Here is a 26,493-nt window from a genome sequence, read left to right on the forward strand (position 1 = left end):
TTAAAGCGACTTATTTCTATGGCCAAGATCTACCTACATAGGTGATTAATAATTTATTAAAATAATATATTAGAGTTTTTTAGTAAATGTATTATTTATTATAATTTTTGTGTCTTTGGATTTGTCTTCCTTGGGCGTAAAATAATAAAATGTCTATTTTTATATTTTACTTGTCACCGTGAGGTGTAATTATGTATATGCGTAACGTCAATAACAGGCCTTGATAGCCTGGTTGGTAGGGCATTTGACCAGAGATCGAGAGATCGCGGGTTCTAATCCCGGACGATTCATATTTTTTTTTAATTTTTGGCATTGTTAAGTTTTGGTTAATTTTTGGTAATTATTGTAAATTTTTTTTGTATTGTAACTGTTAAGTATATTTATTTCGTTGAAATTATATAATAGAGGTATAACTTCTTACGTGCGTACAAAGTACACACACATTCTTTTTTTTTTTTGATTTTTTAAGTTCTATGTGATTAAACAATTAGGCTCAGCGTAATTTTATCCCGCCACCCCTTCCCCCCTTCTCCCACCATCAAAAAATTAATTTTTCGTTTTTATTTTTTTTAGGAAGGATGCAATCAATTTTAAAATTTCAAAAAATTTATAGATATAGTTGAGGGTTTTCCAAATCATGTCTATTTTTTATAGATCAGTAGGTTGAGTATACATAACATCAAAAAAATTTGAAAATATTTTTTTTTGAAAAAAGCGTGTAACTTTTTTTGGAGGTGGCTGGAGGACTATTTTTTTTCTATTTTGTGTATTTTATCAAACACTATGTTTTTAATTTTTTTTTTTAGATTTTTCCGTAAAGTTCGCCCCCTTGAAAAATTCAAAAAACTGTTTTTTTTTGGGTTTTTGGGGATTTTACCTAGTTTATAGACTTAAAAATAGATCAAATCAATGTTTTTGTATACGTTACATATAAATTAAAGTAACTGAGTCCTTTGTAACATTTATAAATGGGAGAAACACGTCCAACCCCCCAAAAACAAAAACCAAATAAAAAACAGTTTTTTGGATTTTTGAAGGTGGCGAACCTTACGGAAAAATCTGAAAAAAATTTAAAACATAGTGTTTGATAAAACACACAGAGTTTAAAAAAAATAATCCTCCAGCCACCTCCAAAAAAAAGTTACACGCTTTTTTCAAAAAAATATTTTAAAATTGTTTTGAGGTTATGTATACTCAACCTACTGATCTATAAAAAATAGACATGATTTGGAAACTCCTCAAATATGTCTATGAATTTTTTGAAAATTTAAAATTGATTGCATCCCTCCTAAAAAAAATAAAAACGAAAAATTAATTTTTTGATGGTGGGAGAAGGGGGAAGGGGTGGCGGGATAAAATTACGCTGAGACTAATTGTTTAATAACATAGAACTTAAAAAAATCAAAAAAATTCAATTCTGGGAGTGAGGGAGGGTACCTTTTAATTTATTTATCCCTTCCAAAGTGAAAAGTTTGATGCGCCACTGTCGACGCATGTGCCACTAAAAAGTGACGGCACAGGGTTCAAACGTTTTCTTTTAGGTTCTACTATTTAAGTTATAGGGTCTGATTGTGCCTAAAATGATTACCAAATTTCACCTATAGCATAGCGGCTCTTAGTTTATTAAGTAATATATATTACTTGTTCTAGTTCTATGTAAAACTGTCATGGCTTTATTGACAGCAGCTCTAAATAATGATGTATATATTCGATTTTCTGTACCGGCGTCTTCCCGTGTTTTTAAGCCATGATGCCATTCTTGTGTCTGGAGTCAGGACCAAGTTTATCTTAATTCTTTCCTTAATATGATGACGTATAATAAGTTCATATTTTTCAGACTGTTTCATAATGTGAAAAGTATTTTAGCCTGCGTCTTTTTATTATATTGACCACTTGTTCTGTTTGGTTCACTTTAGATTTTGTAGGTTGCAATTAACCAGTACCAAGGTATCGTCGGCATATGTAAAGCTGTAAATCGAACAAGTTAGACAATTTAAATGCTTGGGTTGTCTACTATTAGAGAGTTAAAGATCCTGAGACTGAAATAGAGAGCAGAGTAGAACAAGCCAGAAATGCTTTTTTTGAGGTTTCGTAAATTTCTGACTGATCGTAAGTTAGATTTCAACCTGAGATGCAATATGTTATAGTCAAAACAGAAATCCCTCAGAATTTCGCAACAAAGTGGCAGTATCAATGCTTGGTATATAAAATTCGATATGTTTAAGAAATTCCAGAAGCCGCTTAGAGATAAGATAATATTTTAACATCCCAATAATCATTGCAAATTAGTCGAAGGATAAATTATTAGAAAATAAAGATTACGCAAGGGAAATTAAACGGTTTTTCTGTTTTAAGGTCAAACAAAGTAAGTTATTAGCGGAACCGAATTCAAAATTATTTTGCACATCATATTTTAAACATTATTTTTGGTTAAAACATCTCATTTTTGTTGGTAAAAAAATATATTAATTTTTCTGGACTAAATTACAGTTCTGTTAATATCCTAGAAGTATTGGTATTCACACAATGTTGCCAAACTGAATTTTGTTATATTCATTTTAAATTTTCCAGCAGATTCCCGAGTAGACTATAAAATGTTACGTTTGGCCTGTTCTATTGTACGGAATGAAAGCATGGAGGTTAAAGGCCAGCTCCATTAACAAACTTAAAGTTTTTGAAATGTAGCGCCTGCGTCGAATGCTTAGAATATCATGGACGGACAGAGTCAGAAATGAGGAAGTATTAAGAAGACCGGGCTTCCGGGAATTTTTTGAGTATGTAAAAGGTAAGAACACTGCGTACTTAGGGCACATATTACGAGGAGATCGATACACTTTACTACATAAAAATATGTCATGGCTGCGTAATATTCGCCAATAGATAGGAATCCACAGCTATGAAATGCTTGTCAATGCTGCTAAAACAGAATAATTTAATCCTGACTATCTAACATCTCACATGACAAGGAAATGTACGTTGGGCTCCTACGCAGAAATGCACGGCACCATAAGAAGAAGAAGAAGAAGTGATTTTAAACTTAATTTACAATAGTAAATATTCTGTGGAATTGCATATGCCCTAAAGTCAGTGATACTCAACCTGCGGCCCGCAGGCCGCATGCGACCCTCTAGCGTTTTTCATGCGGCCCGAAGGCTCACTAAAAGGCCCTGTAAACGATCAAATTATTTGTCATATTTCACGTGTTTGTCAAATTATTTGATAGTGTGCCGCTGTGTTTAAGGCGTGTTTGTGCGTGATTGTGAAATTATATTGAAATTTTTAAGAACTCTGGGATTAAAAAGCAGGTATTATTAACTTTTAGATAATAATAAATTATTAAAGTTAATGAACAAATACCCATTTTAAACATAATCAACACTTATTAACTAGATACATTGGAACAACCCATTTAGTAATCACAAGAAAAATCCAAGTCGGTATTACTAAAAAAATATAAAGTGATTGTGGCCTTGAAACAACACCCTGTATATTTAAATTTTCAAGATTTATTTTGCAAATTTGAAAAGAGCACAAAAATTAAGTTTACAGGTTCGCTTTAATTTTGGGCACAGGAAATTTAATGACTTTAATTTTGACATTAAATATACTGAAATTTTTAAGAACTCTAAGATTAAAAAGTAGTAGGTTTTTAAAGCACTTTGAATAATAAATTACTAAATTTAATAAATAAATATTCATCTTAAAAAGAATCCATAATTATATACTACATTGGAATGACACGTACTTATCACAAGAAAAACCCAGGTTTGAATTAACAAAAAAATATAAAATAATTGTGACCTTGAAACAACACTTTGTATATTAAAATTGTCAAAATCCGTTTGCAAATTTGAAAAGAGTACTTAAAACGAAGTTTAATTGACTCCTTCAACTTTTTGTGCAGACAATTTAATGACATTCATTTCGAAATTAAATCGAAATTTTTGTGGTGAGTTCTCAGAGTTCTTAAAAATTTCGACATACATAATTTCAAAATTAATTGAAGTCATTAAATTGTCTGCGAAAAAAATGAAGGTGAACCATTAAACTTAGTTTTTTGTGGTCTTTTCAAATGTGCAAACGAGTTTTGAAAATTTCAATATACAGGGTGTTGTTTCAAGGTCACAGTCACTTTATATTTTTTGTTAATCTGGACCTGTATTTTTGTTGTGATTAGTAGTAAGTGGGTCGTTCCAATGTAGTAACTAAGAATTGATTAGTGTTAAAATGAGAATGTATTCATTAAATTCAATAATTTATTATTAAAAGTGCATAAAACCTGCTTTGAAATCTCTGTTCTTAAAAATTTCAATATATTTCATTTCAAAATTAAAGTGATTAAATTTTCTGCGAAAAACATTAAAGCGAATCTATAAACTCAGTTCTTTGTGCTCTTTTCAAATGTGCAAACGGGTTTTGAAAATTTCAATATACATACATACAGGATGTGGTTTCAAGGTCACAATGAATTTCAGTATAATTTTTGAAGTTATACTTCTTTACGCGCGATATGAGGGTGAATTTTTATATGTTAAAACCTACGATCCCGGCGCATGCGCATTATAACTTTGTTCTGATTGGATGTTCAAATGACATGTCAAAAATTATCCAATATGGCAGCTGTAGCGCAGCGGTGGTTTGGACGGTTGACGGTTTGGTTATGTATGGTTGTTGCGTTTTAAAATTTGTGGGAAGAGAAACAACAAAGGTTAGTTAATAGTTATACTGCCTTTTTAAATAGTTTTCATATTATATTTTTGAAGTTATACTTAAAAATGTTTTAATTTATGTATGTATCAGTCCAGAAAAGGTGTGGAAAGAATATATTAGTGTTTTTAAATATATTTTTCTACAAACGTGTTAAAAATGCAATTTTTAGGACTCCATAGGAGCGTTAAAAATGCTACTTTAAGGCACTAGTGCTTTAAAATTTTTAAGGCACTGCAGTTAAAAGTGAATTGTCAAATTGTGAAACGTCAAAATATTTATAGGTATTTCATTTATTAACATTAATATTAATAATACAACTTGCGCAATTTGAAAAAGGTGGTTTAAAAGGTTTTTTATTATAATTTTGTGTCTTTGGATTTGTCTTCCTTGGGCGTAAAATAATAAAACATCTATTTTTATATTTCACTTTGTCACCGTGATGTATAATTATGTATATCTGAAAGGTAAGTAGCGTGCGGCTTGATGGCCTTGTTGGTAGAGCATTGGACCAGAGATCAAAAAATCGCGAGATTGCGGGTTCAAATCCCAGACGATTCATATTTTTTTCTTTTTTTTTTAATATTTGGCATTGTTAAGTTTTGGTTCATTTTTGGTAATTATTGTTAATTTTTTGTATTGTAACTGTTAAGTAGGTATATTTATTTCGTTGAAATTATATTATAATAGAAGTATAACTTCCGGACTTGGATTTTTCTTCTGATTAGTAGTTCTATGGTTTGGGTTCTAAATAAGACATACTTGTGTCAAATATCAAAAAATATACAAGGTGGTTATAAAGTTATGGCCCAGACAAAAATGGGCAAAATCGATAAAAACACAGGGAAAAAGAAGGTTGAGTATCGCTGGCTGGCCTAAAGCATTCATATTTTAAAGTTTAAATACTCCAACTGTGATTTTTTCCAAAATTTTTAAAATCCTTTTTGTAATGATCACTGGAGCTGTTCCTGAAACTCTATCGTTCCTAATATTCGCGCCATCTCTATGCTGCAGTGGAGGTGGAAACTTTAGAACGATTTATTAAATTAATCTATAGCTTTTGCAGAGCTATACATTAGAATTATTTTTGCATTAGTACGATATACTGCACCGGGCTAATTGAACTAATTAGTAGCGAATTTGTTACCAAACAATTAGAGAGAATACTATATTTCTACACATTTATCTCCTAAATACATTTATTTATGAACATAATTCACAGGAATGGGGGAAAGCTACTCAACGGCAGTTTCTCTATAGGGAACAAACACATTGGAGTATAACAGAACTTTGGATTAATCGTTTATACTTAACATATTTTCTTGATATAAATAGCTAAAGGTCTTCTTCTTCTTGTAAATTTGCGACGCAATACGGTAAAAACTTTCACAAAACACATTTTTGTCTACTTCAGTAAGATTAATTTCTTGGGCAAGTTTAAAAAATAGAAAAAAGAAATAAAGATAGGGATAAAAAACAAAGGAACTTACAGGCAGTAATACAACTGGCTGATAGGGCAGTTCGTAAATAGCGATCCTGGCCTGTATAGCAAAATGTAAGCGAGTGCAGAGTAATACTGCGCTTTTGTTGCATTAGAGATGAGTTGGTCAAGTTCTGGATATGATGTTAATAGACAAGGTATTCATGGAGAACATCTTTTTATTTCATTATAATAATAATAGTCTCCCGTTTTATACCGCTGACGCGGCTTTGAGATTAAAGCAGGGTAGTCTGCTATACATATGTAGGGCCTACGGTATACAAGGAAGGTAACAGGGCCAGTGCTCCGCTTCAACCAATCAATCAATAATCTTTATTTCATCTGACTTTTACAAGTATTGAAATGCGTCAAATACAATCTATCAGTAAAAACTATAAGTACATAAAAACAGTTAACATAAAAACATATAAAATATACACAAAAGCATACAAATTGTTAAAAAGATGCCTGCAAGTATTCCTCTAACGAATAGAAAGTGTTTACCAGAAGTAAGTCCTTAACTGTTCTCTTAAATACATAAATATTTGACTCTTTAACATAGTTAGGCAATTTATTATACAAACGAATGCATGTTGGGTAAGGACCCTTGCCCACAACGGTCAAGTGGCGAGCAGGGGTCACCAAATCATTTCCGTAACGAAAATTGTAGCCACTCGTTAAGTAAACATCACTTCTGCTAATAAAATTGCATATATGTGACTTTACATAAACAACACATCTGAAAATGTACAGCGAAATTACAGTTAAAATATTTAATTGTTTAAAAACTGGTCTACAGGAATCCAAGCGCCTTCTAAACGTCATGGTACGAATAATTTTTTTTTTGAAGAACAAGCACAGCTCCGTGAAGTTAGCCCGAAAAAGTCGGGAAAAAAATGCGATTGATGCCATTCGTTTGTCCATTGATTGTCCACGTTTGTCCACCCATCAATTCTTTTTTATAAACAAAAATTTTTTTTCGGGCTAACTTCACAAATCCACAAATTTTCGAAAATTTAAAAAAACTCTTGCTATATTGTTTGTCCATCGTTTGTCCATGTTTGTCCACCACATATTTTTTTTTGTCCACCCTCTGAAACAACCCCTTGTTAATTGTAATTATTTTTTTATTTCTTAAATCGGGCTAACTTCACTTTCTCTTAAATGGGCATTTAAACGTTAATTCGGGTGCAGAATCACAACTACCCGTTTGTCCACCCCTTCGCAGCGTTTGTCCAACCCCTTAAAGTGCGAAACAACCCCCCTGTTAATTGCAATTATTTTTTTATTTCTTAATTCGGGCTAGCTTCACGTTACCTTAAATGGGCATTTAAACGTTAATTCGGGTGCCGAATCACAACTACCCGTTTGTCCACACCTTCGCAGCGTTTGTCCAACCCCTTAAAGTGCGAAACAAGCCCCCTGTTAATTGTAATTATTTTTTATTTCTTAATTCGGGCTAACTTCACGTCCGTTTAAACGCGTATTTTAAAGTTAATTCGGGTGCAGAATCACAACTACCCGTTTGTCCACCCCTTCGCAGCGTTTGTCCAACCCCTTAAAGTGCGTAACAACCCCCTCGTTAATTGTAATTATTTTTTTATTTCTTTATTCGGGCTAACTTCACGTTCTCTTAAATGGGCATTTAAACGTTAATTCGGGTGCAGAATCACAACTACCCGTTTGTCCACCCATTCGCAGCGTTAGTCCAACCCCTTAAAGTGCGAAACAACCCCCTGTTAATTGTAATTATTTTTTTATTTCTTAATTCGGGCTAGCTTCACGTTCCCTTAAATGGGTTAAACGTTAATTCGGGTGCAGAATCACAAGTACCCGTTTGTCCACCTCTTTGCAGCGTTTGTCCAACCCCTTAAAGTGCGAAACAACTCCCCTGTTAATTGAAATTATTTTTTTATTTCTTAATTCGGGCTATCTTCACGTTCTCTTAAATGGACATTTAAACGTTAATTCGGGTGCAGAATCACAACTACCCGTTTGTCCACCCTTTCGCAGCGTTAGTCCAACCCCTTAAAGTGCGAAAGAACCCCCCTGTTAATTGTAATTATTTTTTTATTTCTTAATTCGGGCTAACTTCACGTCCGTTTAAACGCGTATTTTAAAGTTAATTCGGGTGAAGCCCGAAAAAGCCCCTTAAAGTGCGAAACAACCCCCTAGTTAATTGTAATTATTTTTTTATTTCTTTATACGGGCTAACTTCACGTTCTCTTAAATGGGCATTTAAACGTTAATTCGGGTGCAGAATCACAACTGCCCGTTTGTCCACCCTTTCGCAGCGTTTGTCCAACCCCTTAAAGTGCGAAACAACCCCCTCGTTAATTGTAATTATTTTTTTATTTCTTTATTCGGGCTAACTTTACGTTCTCTTAAATGGACATTTAAACATTAATTCGGATAAAAAATCACAACTACCCGTTTGTCCACCCCTTCGCAGCGTTTGTCCAACCCCTTAAAGTGCGAAACAACCCCCCTGCTAATTGTAATTATTTTTTTATTTCTTAATTCGGGCTAGCTTTAGGTTCCCTTAAATGGGCATTTAAACGTTAATTCGGGTGCAGAATCACAACTACCCGTTTGTCCACCCCTTAAAGTGCGAAAGAACCCCCCTGTTAATTGTAATTATTTTTTTATTTCTTAATTCGTGCTAGCTTTTAAATGCCCATTTAAGGGAACGTGAAGCTAGCCCGAATTAAGAAATAAAAAAATAATTACAATTAACAGGTGGGTTGTTTCGCACTTTAAGGGGTTGGACTAACGCTGCGAAGGGGTGGACAAACGGGTAGTTGTGATTCTGCACCCGAAATAACTTTAAAATACGCGTTTAAACGGAGGTGAAGTTAGCCCGAATTAAGAAATAAAAAATAATTACAATTAACAGGGGGGTTGTTTCGCACTTTAAGGGGTTGGACAAACGCTGCGAAGGGGTGGACAAACGAGTTGTTGTGATTCTGCACCCGAATTAACGCTTAAATGCCCATTTAAGGGAACCTGAAGCTAGCCCGAATTAAGAAATAAAAAAATAATTACAATTAACAGGGGGGTTGTTTCGCACTTTAAGGGGTTGGACAAACGCTGCGAAGGGGTGGACAAACGGGTAGTTGTGATTCTGCACCCGAAATAACTTTAAAATACGCGTTTAAACGGACGTGAAGTTAGCCCGAATTAAGAAATAAAAAATAATTACAATTAAGAGGGGGGTTGTTTCGCACTTTAAGGGGTTGGACAAACGCTGCGAAGGGGTGGACAAACGAGTAGTTGTGATTCTGCACCCGAATTAACGCTTAAATGCCCATTTAAGGGAACCTGAAGCTAGCCCGAATTAAGAAATAAAAAAATAATTACAATTAACAGGGGGGTTGTTTCGCACTTTAAGGGGTTGGACAAACGCTGCGAAGGGGTGGACAAACGGGTAGTTTGATTCTGCACCCGAATTAACGTTTAAATGCCCATTTAAGAGAACGTGAAGTTAGCCCGAATAAAGAAATAAATAAATAATTACAATTAACGAGGGGGTTATTTCGCACTTTAAGGGGTTGGACAAACGCTGCGAAGGGGTGACAAACGGGTAGTTGTGATTCTGCACCCGAATTAACGTTTGGTATTTAAGAGAATTTGAAGTTAGCCCGAATTAAGGATTAAAAAAATAATTAGGTTATACAATTAACGAGGGGGTTGTTTCGCACTTTAAGGGGCTGGACAAACGCTGCGAAGGGGTGGACAAACGGGTAGTTGTGATTCTTCACCCGAATTAACTTTAAAATACACGTTTAAACGGACGTGAAGTTAGCCTGAATTAAGAAATAAAAAAATAATTACAATTAACAGGGGGGTTGTTTCGCACTTTAAGGGGTTGGACAAACGCTGCAAAGGGGTGGACAAACGCTTAGTTGTGATTCTGCACCCGAATTAACGTTTAAATGCCCATTTAAGAGAACGTGAAGTTAGCCTGAATAAAGAAATAAAAAAATAATTACAATTGACGAGGGGGTTGTTTCGCACTTTAAGGGGTTGGGCAAACGCTGCGAAGGAGTGGACAAACGGGTAGTTGTGATTCTGCACCCGAATTAACGTTTAAATACCTATTTAAGAGAACTTGAAGTTAGCCCGGATTAAGAATTAAAAAAATAATTACAATTAACGAGGGGGTTGTTTCGCACTTTAAGGGGCAGAACAAACGCTGCGAAGGGGTGGACACACGGGTAGTTGTGATTCTTCACCCGATTTAACTTTAAAATACACGTTTAAACGGACGTGAAGTTAGCCCGAATTAAGAAATAAAAAAATAATTACAATTAACAGGGGGGTTGTTTCGCACTTTAAGGGGTTGGACAAATGCTGCAAAGGGGTGGACAAACGCTTAGTTGTGATTCTGCACCCGAATTAACGTTTAAATGCCCATATAAGAGAACGTGAAGTTAGCCCTTATTAAGAAATAAAAAAATAATTACAATTAACAGGGGGTTGTTTCAGAGGGTGGACAAAAAAAATTATGTGGTGGACAAACATGGACAAACGATGGACAAACAATATAGCAAGAGTTTTTTTAAATTTTCGAAAATTTGTAGATTTGTGAAGTTAGCCCGAAAAAAAAATTTTTGTTTATAAAAAAGAATTGATGGGTGGACTAACGAAATAAAATGGTGGACAATCAATGGACAAACGAATGGCACCCATCGCATTTTTTTTCCCGACTTTTTCGGGCTAAGTTCACGGACCTAACAAGCACCTCATTAATTCGCGAACAATTTCCCCAACCAACCAAGCAATATTGCAAAATTGACTGTACATGAGCAAAATAGTAAAGTTTTAAGATATCTAGGGAGACAAAATTCCTAAGTTGCCATAGAACATAACAGTGCACAGACAATCTTCCCACTACATAATCAACGTGAGAGCTCCAAGACAAATTAGAATCCAGGTAAACACCTAACAACCTAGTGGAGTGGCTATTTACCACTGACCCATTGTCAAGTTTTACTAATGGACTCATCTGCATAGTAGAAGGTGAAAAGGTTACCATATTGGTCTTTGATCCATTTAAGATTAGGGCATTATTTAAACAGTAATGAGTCATACTTTTTACAAGACAGTTTGCTTTTTGTACTACATGAAAAAAATTATTGGAATTTAGTGCAACTGTGGTATCGTCAGCAAATTGAGTGACATAACAGCCTAATTGCTGTTCCACGTTTTCTACTCGAACGCTTATTGCATCAGAAAAGTTATCTAATGGATTCCGAGCCAAACATGTTGAGCTATCGGTTATCAGTTGATTTAAATCATTGACAAAAATCAAAAATAAAAGAGGGCCAATGATAGTTCCCTGTGGAACTCCGTAGAGGACACTTTTTTCTGAAGAAAATATTATATTCCCATTCACATTGACCTTAACCTTTTGAAACCTTTTCGATAAAAAGGTGTGGATCCACTTTAACGCAGTTCGTTCCTCTAACACCACTATGATAAAGTTTTTTATCAGCATTATTGGGTGATTTACAGTTTCAAAAGCTCGTGCTAAGTCAAAAAACAAACAGTCAACCGCCTATTATTACCCCTGTTTTTATTGAAGGTACTCATTTTTATTCAGGCTGAGTCGACCTGGGGCCTATAGTAGTGATGTTGAAGAAGTAACTATTCGTTACAAAGTACTCGTCACTTACGAATACCGAAAGTAACGATTACTATATAGAGAGGCAAATCGTTAATTTGATTACTTCGTACCAATCGTATTAGAGCGAGTAACGACTATTGTATCTACTTTGATTACTTTGATTACTCTGATTACTTCGTACCAGTCGTATCAGAACGAGTAACGACTATTGTATCTACAACCAGTACACTTGATTGCTTTCTAGACTGACCGAAAAAATGTGGAAATGACAATGTCTCTACAGTATGATCAACAACTTTAATTTTGTATGTATTGCATTGGTTTTATTAGAATTAGACCAGGACATTTAGGGGGGGGGGGGAGCATACAAAATACCTACCTACTGAGAAATACGATTTTCGATAATATCATGATTACCTCATATTATGATTACCGGTACTCAAATACAAAAGTAACAGTAATCAAAGTAACGAATACTGTAAATGATTACTTTATACAAAAGTAAAGATTTGTAACGAATACTCGAAAGTAACTATAATCAACATCATAATCAACATCACTATTAGTACCTATAGTATAGTTGATCCAAAAGATGGCATAACCCAGACATATAAAGTGAAAGTTATCCTTCAACACCAAATTGTTCTATATGGTCCACACAATGTCCAGAAAAAAGTCACACCATTTTGAGCGTTGGGTTTGGAGGGGGAGGGGGAGAAATCGGTTAATTCGAAGGTTTTTAAGTTTTTCGCCAATATTTCTAAAACTATGCGGTTTAGCGTGAACTACCTTCTATATAAAATTTTTCTACGTTAAATTTGAAATAAAAAAGGCCCTATGCATAATCTTTCTAAAATGAATGGTTCCAAAGTTACGGAGGTAGTATAGTATAACTGGTCCAAAAAAAGGCCTAACCCAAACATCCAAAGTAAAAGTTTTCCTCCAACACCAAAATGTTCTATGTGGTCCACATATTGTTCAGTAAAAAGTTACACCATTTTGAGCGTCCGGTTTGGGAATGAGATGGGAGAGAAGCCGGTAAATTAGTAGTTTTTTTACGTTTTTCGTCAATATTTCTAAAACTATGCTTTAGCGTAAACAATGTTATATACAAAAATGTTCTACATGAAATTTAAAACAAAAATGTTCTATACATAATTGTTATAAAATCAACGGTTCCAGTGTTACGGAGGGTGAAAAGTCGAGGCTTTCGATACTTTTTATATTTTTGGGCATAATTTATGATATAACTATACCAAAAACCCAGACATCCAAAGTGAAAGTTATCCTCCAACACCAAATTGTTCTATATGGTCCACATAATGTTCAGAAAAAAGGCACACCATTTTGAGCGTAGGGTTTGGGGGAGGGGGGGGAGGGGGGAGAAATCGGTAAATATAAAAAGTATCGAAAACCTCCACATTTCACCCTCCGTAACTCTGGAACCGTTGATTTTATAACAATTATGTATAGAATCTTTTTTGTTTTAAATTTTATGTAGAACATTTTTCTATAGAACATTCATTACGCTAAAGCATAGTTTTAGAAATATTGACGAAAAACTTTAAAAAACTACTAATTTACCGACTTCTCCCCCATCTCCCCCCAAACCGGACGCTCAAAATGGTGTAACTTTTTACTGAACAATATGTGGACCATATAGAACAATTTGGTGTTGAAGGAAAACTTTTACTTTGGATGTCTGGGTTAGGCCTTTTTTTGGACCAATTATACTATACTACCTCCGTAACTTTGGAACCGTTCATTTTAGAAGGGTTATGCATAGGGTCTTTTTTATTTCAAATTTAATGTAGAACAATTTTGTATAGAGGGTTGTTCATGCTAAACCGCTTAGTTTTAGAAATATTGACGAAAAACTTAAAAAACTACGAATTTGCAGATTTCTCCCCCCTCTCCCCACCCCCAAACCCGACGCTCAAAATGGTGTGACTTTTTCCTGAACATTATGTGGACCATATAGAACAATTTGGTGTTGGAGGATAACTTTCACTTTGGATGTCTGGGTTTGGGTCTAACTATACCATACTATATATAGACATTTTTAAAGATGTCTACAGTAGGAAAAATGAAAGAATACCCATGAACGAACATATAAAACACGCTGTATTTTCCTGTCACCGTGTCATACAAAAAATTGGCCAACGCAAGTACATGTAATAATTATTATTACATGTACTTGCGCTGGGCAATTTTCTTTGTGACACGGTGACAGAAAAATAGAGCGTGTTTTATATGTTCGTTCATGGGTATTCTTTCATTTTTTCGACTGTAGATGTTCTCGCGGGCGCTGGGTTTCGAACCCCAGCCTACCTGCGTGGAAGTCAGACATGCTACCGCCTGAGCTATCCGGGCCCGGTTAGCCCGGATCATTTCATTATACCTACTGAAAATACCTTCATCAATATCAATAAAACTAATGAAATAATAGCGTCTCCTATGGTAAAATATTCTGGAGAATAGACAACATCCGTTCTGAGTTCCGAATGGGTAGTATCATTCAACATCATCATGTAACCTCTTCCGTTCACTGCTGGACATAGGTCTCTCCCATTTTTCGCTACTCTCCTCGGTTCTGTGCGCTTGTTGCCATTTCTTGGACATTCGTTTAATGTCGTCCATCCAGCGTGTTGGTGGTCGTCCTCTGCTGCGTTTGTCTTCTCCTGGTTGCCAGTCATTTAGTTTTCTAGTCCATCTCGAGTCTTTTAGTCTCTCTCTTTAGTCTCTCAGGTGTTGGTTTCTTATGTGTTTTGTCTTTTTTTGCCACGTCGAGAATCGATCTTTCCATACGCCTTTGTGCATCTCTTATTTTGAGTGCTGTTGTTTTTGTGAGCGGGGGAGTTTTTGCTCCGTATGCCATAATAGGAAGAACGGAAGACGAAAGGTCTTCCGTTTTTATCTATCAGAATGTTGCTCTTAAACATGTCTCTTAGTGAACCATAGGTCGCCCAAGCAAGTGTTATTCGTCGTTGAAATTGACAGGTCTGATTATCTTTGCTTATTCTCATTTTAGGAATGAGATGTATTTTATAGTATCATTACGGATTAGAAAATCAGAATAACGTTTGATAGTCCAGAAAGCCACTGCGCATCCGCTAGGGAAAATATTCTAATTCGTATTTTTTGCACAATCTTACTCAAAAAGGACTCCTTTTAACAAATTTGCATGTTGCCAGGACCAAAAGGTGGTCAAAAATTTTTTAAACGTTTTTTTTTTTGTTTTTTTCCTAAAATTATTTTTTTTGCATGGAAAAAAGTTTTTTTAGGTTTTTAGATCATTCCAAACAGAAAAGGTCTTTAGTGACTTTTCTCTAAAAATGATAGTTTTTGACATATAAGCGAATAAAAATTGAAAAATTGCGAAATCGGCCATTTTTAGTCCTCAAAAACTATGTGAAAAACTGAAAATTTGAATGTTGCCAAGGTAGGTAGATATTCTTTAAACATCGATTGATGAAATCCCTAAGAGTTGCAATACAATATTCAAAACTTCTTTGTTTTTTAATTGCTAATCAAGCGTGCGCGACACTATTTTCCACCGACAGTATGGTGCAAATGAAAGGAATAAATTCGTTATTTCGTAAACCGGCGACTTTAAGGAAAAATCCCGAAATAGGTCGATTTTTGTTTTTAAGTTATGATATTGTGGCATATATGATATACTAGTGACGTCATCCATCTGGACGTGATGACGTAATCGATGATTCTTTTAAATGAGAATAGGGGTCATGTGCTAGCTCATTTGAAAGGTTCTTCAATTCTCTATTCAGTAATATAAACATTTACATAATTATTTATACAGGGTGTTCAAAAAAATTTATTAAATTAAATTATTTGACAAAAAAAGAAGTAGAAGGACACCCTGTATAAATAATTTTGTAAATATTTACATTACTGAATAGAGAATTGAAGAACCTTTCAAATGAACTACCACGCGATCCCTATTCTCATTTAAAAAAATCATCGATTACGTCATCACGCCCAGACGGATGACGTCACTAGTATACCATATATGCCACAATATCATAACTTAAAAATAAAAATCGACCTGTTTCGGGATTTTTCCTTAAAGTCGCCGGTTTACGAAATAACGAATTTATTCCTTTCATTTGCACCATACTGTCGGTGGAAAATAGTGTCGAGCACGCTTGATTAGCAATTAAAAAAAATAGGAGTTTTGAATATTGTATTGCAAAAAACTCTTCGGGATTTCATCAATCGATGTTTAAAGAATATCTTTGGCAACATTCAAATTTTCAGCTTTTCACATAGTTTTTGAGGCTTAAAAATGGCCGATTTCGCAATTTTTCAATTTTTAATCGCTTATATGTCAAAAACTATCATTTTTAGAGAAAAGTCACTAAAGACCTTTTCTCTACCTTGGCAACATTCAAATTATTAGCTTTTCACATAGTTTTTGAGGGTTAAAAATGGCCGATTTCGCAATTTTTCAATTTTTAATCGCTTATATGTCAAAAACTATCATTTTTAGAGAAAAGTCACTAAAGACCTTTTCTGTTTGGAATGATCCAAAAACCTAAAAAAACTTTTTTTCAAAAAAAAAATAATTTTAGCAAAAAAAAAAAACAAAAAAAAAAACGTTTAAAAAAATTTTGACCACCTTTTGGTCCTGGCAACATGCAAATTTGTTAAAAGGAGTCCTTTTTGAGTAAGATTGTGCAAAAAATCTGAATTAGAATATTTTTCCTAGCGGATGCGCAGTGGCTTTCTGGACTATGAAGCCAGCACGATAATGAGAAGAAATTTAGGCATAAAAACATGTAAAGTAATTAAAATTAGGTAGTGCTTGATATATTGAAATCTGATATATCAAGTAGGTATATCTGGTAGTAGTGAAGTGATCTGAGGGATCAGAGGACTCAGGTTCTGAAATAGGTCCCATTAGAAACTTCAGAGTGGAAATCGAAAGACAGCTCTCTCTATCTCATCACCCCGGGCAAATACATATCAAGGTTGTCAACATGCGCCTTACAACCCTTTATTCCGGTGGTGATGTTGACGGAATTAATTGAAAACAATTAGAATAATGTAACAAAACGAACGGTTAATATTTTATTTATTTTGGTAACAAAAAATGTGTTTCGCTTAGGTCTCGGAAAAGGGTCGATTGTTAGTGAGAACGGTCGGTGTGTGTGAATCGTTCACATGCTGAGTAGTGACTGAAAAGAAAGCCACAAACTATAATATGTTTGTGTTTCTTTCCTCTGACCAGATGAGCAATAAATCATTTAGGTCTGGCGTATACTTTTGCAGTTTTAAGAAAACAATTTCGAATGCATTAAGTGAGTTTTTGACATAATTGTCTGATATGGTAATTAATTTATGGGGGTGCAGTTTGTTAAACCGCACAAACGAAGAACAGATGGTGAAGGATACATTTAGCTTCGTAAAACCATGTCCCTCTTAACATGCAGTTTGTATTTTCATGTGAATTTTGAATGACTGTTGTTTCGTTTTTGAGAAAAAATAATTAAAAATTAAGAAAATAAAATTAGCAGAAATAGTAATTATAGCGTATCTCTATACCTTCTTACGGCTAAGTGATGACTTCAAGAAACAACAGCAATTTGTTAAAGTACTGCACATCCTTAAGCCAAATATCTACAAGTACAATACTATACAACAGCGGAAACAAAAATAGGCTACATTATTTAAGTCAATACCTTTCTTACCATAAAAGATCGCCAAGAAATGAAAGGGCCTCGTGCTATTAGAATATTCAGGAGAATATAGTACATCCTAGGGAACATATAGTCCCAAGATTTCTAACAGGAAAACAGGATTTCCACGAAGTGTTCCCAGCGAACTCTATTTGCGACTAAGTAGTGCTTTAATTTCAAGCCAGGATTCTCCCATTTCTCCCTCTTTCTCTTTGTCCTTATTTAGGTGTCGTGTCCGTATTTAGACGTTGGTCGTCATCATGTTTACAAGTTCCTGAAACATTCTCTATCGGCTGCTGCGCGAAATAATTCTTCTACTTTGGAAACACACCATTGTCTAATATCATGCAGCCGTGAAAGTTTCTTGTCAGAAACTATTTGTGTGCATTAACAAATTTTGATATAAAAATTAAAACGATTAAACGCCTTATCAGAACTCTCATAAAGAGAATAGTGTTCTTGCCTATTTCACAGGTTCTAATTGTTATCATAATATAGATATTGAAAATCTGCAAAGATTATTCTTATTAGACCAGGGCGCATCTGTAAAAATATTAGTACATTTGGATGTTGAGAGGTGACTCAAATTTTTTTTTACGGAAATTGCTTTAAAATAGCTCATATAATAATATTTGAGTTATCCTCCCACTGAAAAAGGTCCGGAACATTGTTTAAATAATCAAAATATCAAAAAATGAAGGAAAAATTCGATTTTTTTCTTTTTTTTTATTATAACTTTAAAATTATTCATATCCGAGAAAAGTTGCACAAACATAAAAGTTGCGTAATTAAATTTCCTACAATATAAGATTAGTTAAAATTTTTAAAATTTATCACCCTTGTTGCAAGATAGCAATAATTGCGAAAAAACCATAAAAAAACAAGTATTCGCATTTTACGTTTTTCAACGATTTATGCTACACTTAGGACCTTTACAGTAGGAAAATGAAAGAATATCCATGAACGAACATATAAAACACGCTGTATTTTCCTGTCATTGTGTCACACAAAACATTGGCCAGCGCAAGTACATGTAATAATTATTGTTACATGTACTTGCACTGGACAATTTTCTTTGTGACACGGTGACAGGAAAATACAGCATGTTTTATATGTTCGTTCATGGGTATTCTTTCATTTTTCCGACTGTATATTTCATCCAGAAAAACTTTATGAGATAATAAAACAATACTGTAAATTTCATTAAGATTTTGCAAAATAAATTTTGCAATCCAGCTTTCGCAAATAAAATTCATTTTTTCAAAATGTTGCAGGACTGAAAGTAAAGCAGACAGCAAGTTGAATTTTTTTACATATAAAAGAATAATGTACCTTTCATTTGCAATTTGCAAAATTAAAATCGGTTAACTACCACTGCGTCAGAAATTTTTTTAAATAAACATTAAATTTAGGTGCTACGCGCAGGACAGCGGATAAGTACGTTTGCTTTGATTGGGCATTCCAATGACTTAAAATCGGTTAACTACCACTGCGTCAGAAAATTTTTTAAATAAACATTAAATTTAGGTGCTACGCGCAGGACAGCGGATAAGTATGTTTGCTTTGATTGGGCATTCCAATGACCTTTGATAATGATTGATAAATTTTAATTTTTAGTACATTTCGATAAATTTGTTTATTGCAAAATAAAAACACATACTCTGTCCTTTGAAAATGTTTGTGAAATTAAAGTATTAAAATACAACAAAATATAGAGTAAGAAAAGAATATATTAGATAAAGATTTAGAAGACATTTTGGTGGAAATCAACTTGTGTAAATGGAACACCGCTGTCCTGCGCGTAGCACAAAAAATTAATGTTTATTTAAAAAAATTCCTGACGCCATAGTACACTTCTCAACAATTGAAGTGGATATTATGAAAATGTGTATTTTATTTTTTGTTCATAAGGTCAAATAGAAAAATGGAGTGATATAAATAAAGATTTATTTTTACTTCGTATTTTCATGCAGATGAACCGAAAGAAAGAAATCATTTAAGAAAACAAAATAGAAAATAAACAAAAATTGTAAAATTAGCAACCTAAAATTTCTATTCCTCCTCAATTTCTAATATCCCGAAAAGAAAAATTAATAGTGTGTGGGCCACCTCTGTGTCGCCTAGCGCTCTAACTCTATTTAGACGACCTCTTATTAAATTATTGATGAACTGCTGCGGTATACGTTCCCAAATCGCGCGTAATGTATTGGCCAACTGATCTAAGGTTTGGGGCGGTTGAAGGAGCCTGTTTTGTTGCCTAGACATTTCGGCCGAAACATGTTCAATGCAATTCATATCAGGTGAACACGGTGGCCACTCCATTCTTGTAATGCCATGAGCTTCTATAGACTCGTTGACAATTCTTGCACGGTGAGGGCGAGAATTATCATCAAGCAGAACAAATTGTTCGCCTATTTCACCAAAAAATGGAACAACTATTGGTACTATGACTGTCTCGATATCGTGTAGCAGTCATTGTCTCATTAATTAAGACGACTAAGTCCGTGCGACCGTCAAAACATATGCCTCCCCACACGCAAATGGATCCACCTCCAAAAAGAGTGGTTGGGACTCTCAGATTTTCATTGTAACGCTGTCCTCTTTCCCTCCACACCAATATTCGGCCATCATTCGTATACAAACGAAATCTGGGCCCGGATTACGTACACTCGATACGCATCGTATCCGCCATGTTTTCCCATAGCGCCTTACGGGAAAACATGGCGGATACGATGCGTATCGAGTGTACGTAATCCCTATGCTGGACTCGTCAGTAAAGAGACAATTCCTCCAATTTTCGAAATTCCATCGCCCAGCGATATCTGCATGCACGCTTCTCCCTAGTTAGTCGTGGATGGGTAGCGCGCCGTCTAGCCCTTAAATTGGATGCATGTAACCGTCTTCTGACAGTTTGATCGGAAATCGCTCGTCCAGTAGCATGCCTGAAGATACTGTTAATTCTGGAAGCCGTGCATGTTGGGTTTCTTCTTGCCGTCAGAACTACAAAACGGTCTTGCCGACGAGTTGTAGATCGTTCTCTTCCTCCTCCATGCCTGTATGTTGCAGATCCAGTTGCTACATACCGATTCCATGCACGACTTATCACACTTTGCGACACATTTAGCCTCATAGCAACCTCTTGTTGAGTTATGCCTTGTTGGATCCAACGAAATCATTGCTCGAGCTGCAGTAGTTCTAAACGTCTTTGCGGCATAATGTTTTTGTGATAAATAGATTTCTTGACTTTTGACAACTGGTAAAGCCAATACAAGCACTTTTATACGAATGATATATTCATGTTTGGAACAACATTTCTCTCTTTGTTCTAGATAAGGGCCGATAAGAATAGGGAGAAAAAAACCACATGCAAAAGATATTGGCAATAAAGATAGCATATAGAGTATAGTACAAGCAATTATTTTAAAAATAGTTTTATATGTTAATTTTAGGAATTTTAAAATTATCCACTTCAATTGTTGAGTAGTGTAGTTAAGGGATTTTAATTTTGCAAATTGCAAATGAAAGTTACAGTATTCTTCTATGTATATCTAAAGAAATCAACTTACTATCTGCTTTATTTTCAGTTCTGCAACATTTTGAAAAAAATATTTTTTCTTGCGAAAGCTGGATTGCAAAATTTATTTTGCAAAATCTATTGAACCGATCTTAATGAAATTTACAGTATTATTTTATTATATCATAAAGTTTTTCTGGGTAAAATATGAAGGTCCTAAGTGTAGTCTAAATGATTGAAAACCGTAAAATGGTTTTTCGCAATTATTGCTATTTTGCAACATGGGTGACAATTTTTAAAATTTTTAGCCAATCCTATACTTATTGTAGGAAATTTAATTACGCAACTTTTATCTTAGTACAACTTTTCTCGGAAGTGAATACTTGTTAAAGTTATAATCAAAAACCGAAGAAAAAAATCGAACTTTTCCTTAATTTTTTGACATTTTGATTATTTAAACAATGTTCCGGACCTTTTTGAGTGGGAGGATAACTTAATTATTATTATATGAGTTAATTCCAAGCAATTTCTGCAAAAAAATATGAGTCACCTCTCAACGTCCATCTCAAAACAGATGCGCCCTGGACTATATTGGAACAGGACTATTAACACTTCTTCATCTATTTTGCCACCATGTTTACGTATTTCGAACTTTTGATCCCACCGGACCTGGCCTGCAGATGAAGTCGAGATGATAGATGGATGTAGATGAAGACAAGATCTATCGGTGGCTGATAAACAACCATTCATTCAGTCAGTCAGTCAGTACGCAAGTACACTATACTAAAATCACAATAAACATGCACTAGAAATAAACAAACCAAGACACGTTGAATGGTACGTCTATATTTTCTACTTTATTTAAGTCAATACAATTATGTCAATACAATTTCTGATCACTCATTTTTGTTTGTTATGAACTTGTAACTTTCAATTAACAATATGTCGAAGAAATGGGTGCATTCAAAGACAATTTGAAATTGAAAAATTCCACCGAATTCGGACCGAATTCCAATATTTTCTTTGACTTATTACTTTTACGATGATAAGTCATAAATTTATAATGTCAATTGAGCCAAAATTGACGTTTAACTAAATTGCAGACCAATAATCCAATTTTTTTATGCCTCTATATAAAAATTCTGCAAAACATGCTACAATAACCACTTTGTTATAAAACGTCGAAGTTATTTATTTTATACACGATATAAACTCAATAAATCCGAATGTTGTGACGGTATTTTGCAATAAATTAAAAAGGTTTGAATATATTTTTGTTTTAAAATATATTATTTTTGCCGTGTATACTTCCGTCCGATGTGCCAACCTATCGGAAAAAATTCGTTCAAAGCCTTCACTGGATTTATTCATCCATAAAAAGATTATTGCAGTAAACAAACTAGTCATACTCCATAAAACCTAGAGCCGTAATCAATTTAAACGGATTCAAACACCGAACGTGATAAACTGGTGACAATAGCAATTAAACATCTTAACTAGAAAAATTATGTCAGCACTCTATTTAGAACTTGAAAATATCAAACAGCTTTAGTGAGTGAGACATTGATGCAGACATACTAGTGGAGTCAATGTAGATCGAAAACATGCATTGTTTCGGAAAAAAATTAAACAGGCTTATATTTTTCTAAAGCTTTTTTTTAGTTTTTAGCCGCTAATTGTTTAAGGGCGTAGGCGCAAAATTGCGCGCCACGGTGTTTTAAATTCACTCATTTTTTTTTCGAATCCTGAGAAAACTAATAAGTATTTTTGAAAAATTTAAACGCAGAATAAAAGATTACATTATTACTGAGGGCAGAAAGTCTCTGAAAATTTCTATAATGTTTAATTTAATAAGTTACAGGGGTGAAAAAAAAAGACAAGATTTAGTGTGATTTTTAATTTCAAATATTTCATTCAAAAGAAACTTTTTGTGAATTCTAAGGTCCTTTCGGCCCTCGGTAATAATGTAATCTTTCATTCCGCGTTTAAATTTTTCAAAAATATTTATTAGTTTTCTCAGGATTCGAAAAAAAAAAGAATGCATTTAAATAGCATTGGACCAAGATTTTGTGCGTACCCCCTGAAGTTAAAACAATAAAATCTGTTTTGTATAAATAATTTTGAAAATATCGGTGCATTCATAATTTTACTTTGATCAAAAATTTTTCTATTTTGTTTTTGATTATGCTGAATCCGAATCTGCCATTACAAATTGAAAATTCAAAATGGTGGATTTTAAATGGCGGATTTTTCCTAAAAGAATACTAAAAAATAGTTGTCAAATACGAATTTTTTTCCAAAATGTATTATTTTTATTTTTAAAAGGTTGCTGAACCTAAATTAAATTTGACAATTTCAGCTTCAAAATGGACGATTTTTTCATAAGAGAACTTAAAAATAGTACAAAAATCATATTTTTTTTTTCAAAAAAAAATTAATATATTTATTTCCAAGAGGTTGTTGAATTTGAATTAAATATTGAAATTTTAAATTTCAAAATTGCCGATCCAAAATAATATCTTGGAACCATACTTATGAGAAACGTTTTTATAATCAAATGTTGAATGGGTTGCATATGTGAGTTCATTTTAAATGAAGTAAAGAAACACAGACTTACTCACAATCATTTAATTTACTTCGACTAAATTAAATGATTGTGAGTAAGTCTGTGTTTCTTTACTTCGTTTTTATGATCAATTTTACGAAAGAAGTTATTCTTCATAAAATGCTGTGCCTGGTTTAAAACCTAAGATCCAACAATCAGATATCAAATTTTATCAATTTTATATGAGGTATGGCAAAAAATATTAATTTCACTCAAGAAAGTACCTTTATTTTTCACAATAAATACTGAAAATTGTTATTATGAAAACTTGTTTAGAATTAAAAACTATGTTTCAATGCAATTACTTTATAATTGAAATATTGTGGACTATAAAGGTACTTAACTATTGAGCGAAATGTATATTTTTTCACATACCTCGTATTAAATAGATAACATTTTATATTTGATGGTTGAATCATGTAGGTTTTAGACCATGCAGAGCTTTTTATGATGAATATTTTTTTTTCGTAAAATTAATAATAAAAGAGTTATCATTTTAATTTGTAAATGATTTAAGGGATAACAGTAATTTGAAACAACTTTTCACATACTAACAACTTTTCACAATAACAATTTTCTATATTGTGAAATATAAAGGTACTTTACTCTCGAGCAAAATTCATAGTTTTTCACATATATACCTCATATAAAATTAATAAAATTTGATATCTGATGGTTGCATCTTGGATTTTAGACTATGCACAATATTTTATGAAAAACTTTTTTCGTAAAATTGATAATAAAAAAGTTTTCCATATTATGATTCCAAGATAAACAGACATACTGTAGGTACCTACTTATAAGACCACAAAAAAAATTTTTTAACATTTATTATTTTTTAAATTTGTAAATGTACTTTAGGTAAGTTATACAGAAAAAATTTTATGACTTTTTATAAACATTAATTCATATTTTTGGATTTTCGAGTTACATTTTTTTAATTTCCTTAATTTTCTCATAAAGAAGTGGTTTATTTTATTTTCAAAGTAAAATAATTTAGTGCATTTTAAAGATTACTTCTTAAGTTTTCAAAATGCACCTATCAAATATTGTAATATAGCCCTTTAAACTTGAGTAATATCCCCTTAAAAGTGGTATGTAGTAATTTTGTAAAACTACGAAGTTTTTAAAAATTACATTTTTGGAAACAAACATTTGAATAAAATGTTTGAGATTTTTTTTTATTGAAACATCGTTTAGTACGATGTCTGAAAAGTAATTTGTGTAATTTAAGATTTTTATAGATAAAATTGTATTACTTAGTAACACATTTTTAAATAACTTAAAACACTTTATGTAAGCCCCACATTCTGCCCACACTGTACTTATACTTATACACGTCTTTTCTTTCTTTATGTGTATAACAACTATAAAATAGCTTTAATGTTCTTTTTTTGATTTCCAATTTGTAAAATTTAATTTGATCAATTCATTAAAAAGTTATGTTAAATTTATTACTTAAATCGCAGTTATGAAAATTTCTATCTTGTTAGATTTTTCCGAAGTAAAAACTACATTGACTCCACTAATTATTGAGAACTTGAAAATATCAAACAGCTTTAGCGAGTGAGACATTGACACAGACATACGAGGTATTCCGAAGCTGACTTTCATTTAGTACATGAATTTTCTTTCTCGAACTCGTGTTTTTTCCTTTATCTTATTTGTCAATGACAGAGTAACTGGAGTATTAATCAGAACGTGACTTTCTTCCATTCTATTTATATCCGTTAATGTCATTATAAGTTTATTATTGGGCAGAAAACGAAAAAAGATGGCCGGGGATTTATTTGGTGACGATAGCATGGCCGTTGATTTCTGGTTGGTTAAACAATGAAAGGAGTTAATTTAGATTTTACTTTCAGCTTGAGAATAAAATAATTTATTGTGAATTTCAAGGTTTGTTTTTGAAGCACAGATGTGTCAACATCGGTGACATATTTATTACACATATAATAATTGTATGTAGTTCGCTTCCATTATATTCCAGCAATTTCTAACAATAGACAAGTACGAAACCCCTTGTGTGTGTGTGTTCACAAAGAGGGGATGGCATTAGATAAACTTTTTGCCACAGATAGTGAAACCCCTTGGAATACTGCGTAATTTTATAACTAGAGACCGGAATATATTATATGTTACCGGCCAAACCGATTTCAGTACAAACTAGTTTGGCCTAGGCTTAGGCCAAACTAGTTTGTCCTAAGCGCGTTAGGATAAACTAGTATGGTCTAGGCCAAACTAGTTTGTCCTAGCAAGAGTCCTAGATTTGTTACCGTTCAAATTTCCAAATTTCTCACTAAAATAATGGTTTGGGGAGCAATATCTCAGCGTGGTGCTACACCTCTCTGTATAGTTAATGGTACTGCTGATAGTGCGAAATATTGTGACATCCTAAATGGTTTTCTTCTTGAAACGGCTCATGTTTTATATCCAGACGGGTGGCGTTTTCAGCAAGATGCCATACTTCTGCTTATACTCAAGCTTGGATGCAAGAACACGAATTGGCAACAATTCCGTGGCCAGCAGCAGCATCTCCAGATCTTAGCCCCATTGAAAACATATGGGGACTGATGAAGATGGAAGTGGAACGTGCAGCGCCACAAGATAAAGAACGTTTGATTCGGTCAGTTTTACAGGCCTGGAACACCATTACCGAAAATTATGGCCTTGACCTAGTTTCGTTTGCACCTGGACGTTTTTAAGTGTTTAGATTTAAATGGAGGTTGTATACGTCATAAGTAAATGAGATGAATTATTTGTTGAAATTTTATATTTCAAGTGATAGAAATAAATACCGTAAAATTATAATTCTGCTTTCTTTTTTCCGGATACTTTCTAGACGGACTATAGTTTGGC

General features: G+C 33.5%; 1 protein-coding gene across 1 annotated transcript in view; it reads left to right on the forward strand.

Annotated features, from left to right (window-relative positions):
- Window positions 1-26,493, forward strand: part of LOC114345850 (fat-like cadherin-related tumor suppressor homolog) — a 179,328-nt gene that overhangs the window by 18,858 nt on the left and 133,977 nt on the right. The window lies entirely within an intron of this gene.

This window comes from Diabrotica virgifera, chromosome 1 (assembly GCF_917563875.1).
Source record: "Diabrotica virgifera virgifera chromosome 1, PGI_DIABVI_V3a".
Classification (NCBI taxonomy): domain Eukaryota; kingdom Metazoa; phylum Arthropoda; class Insecta; order Coleoptera; family Chrysomelidae; genus Diabrotica; species Diabrotica virgifera.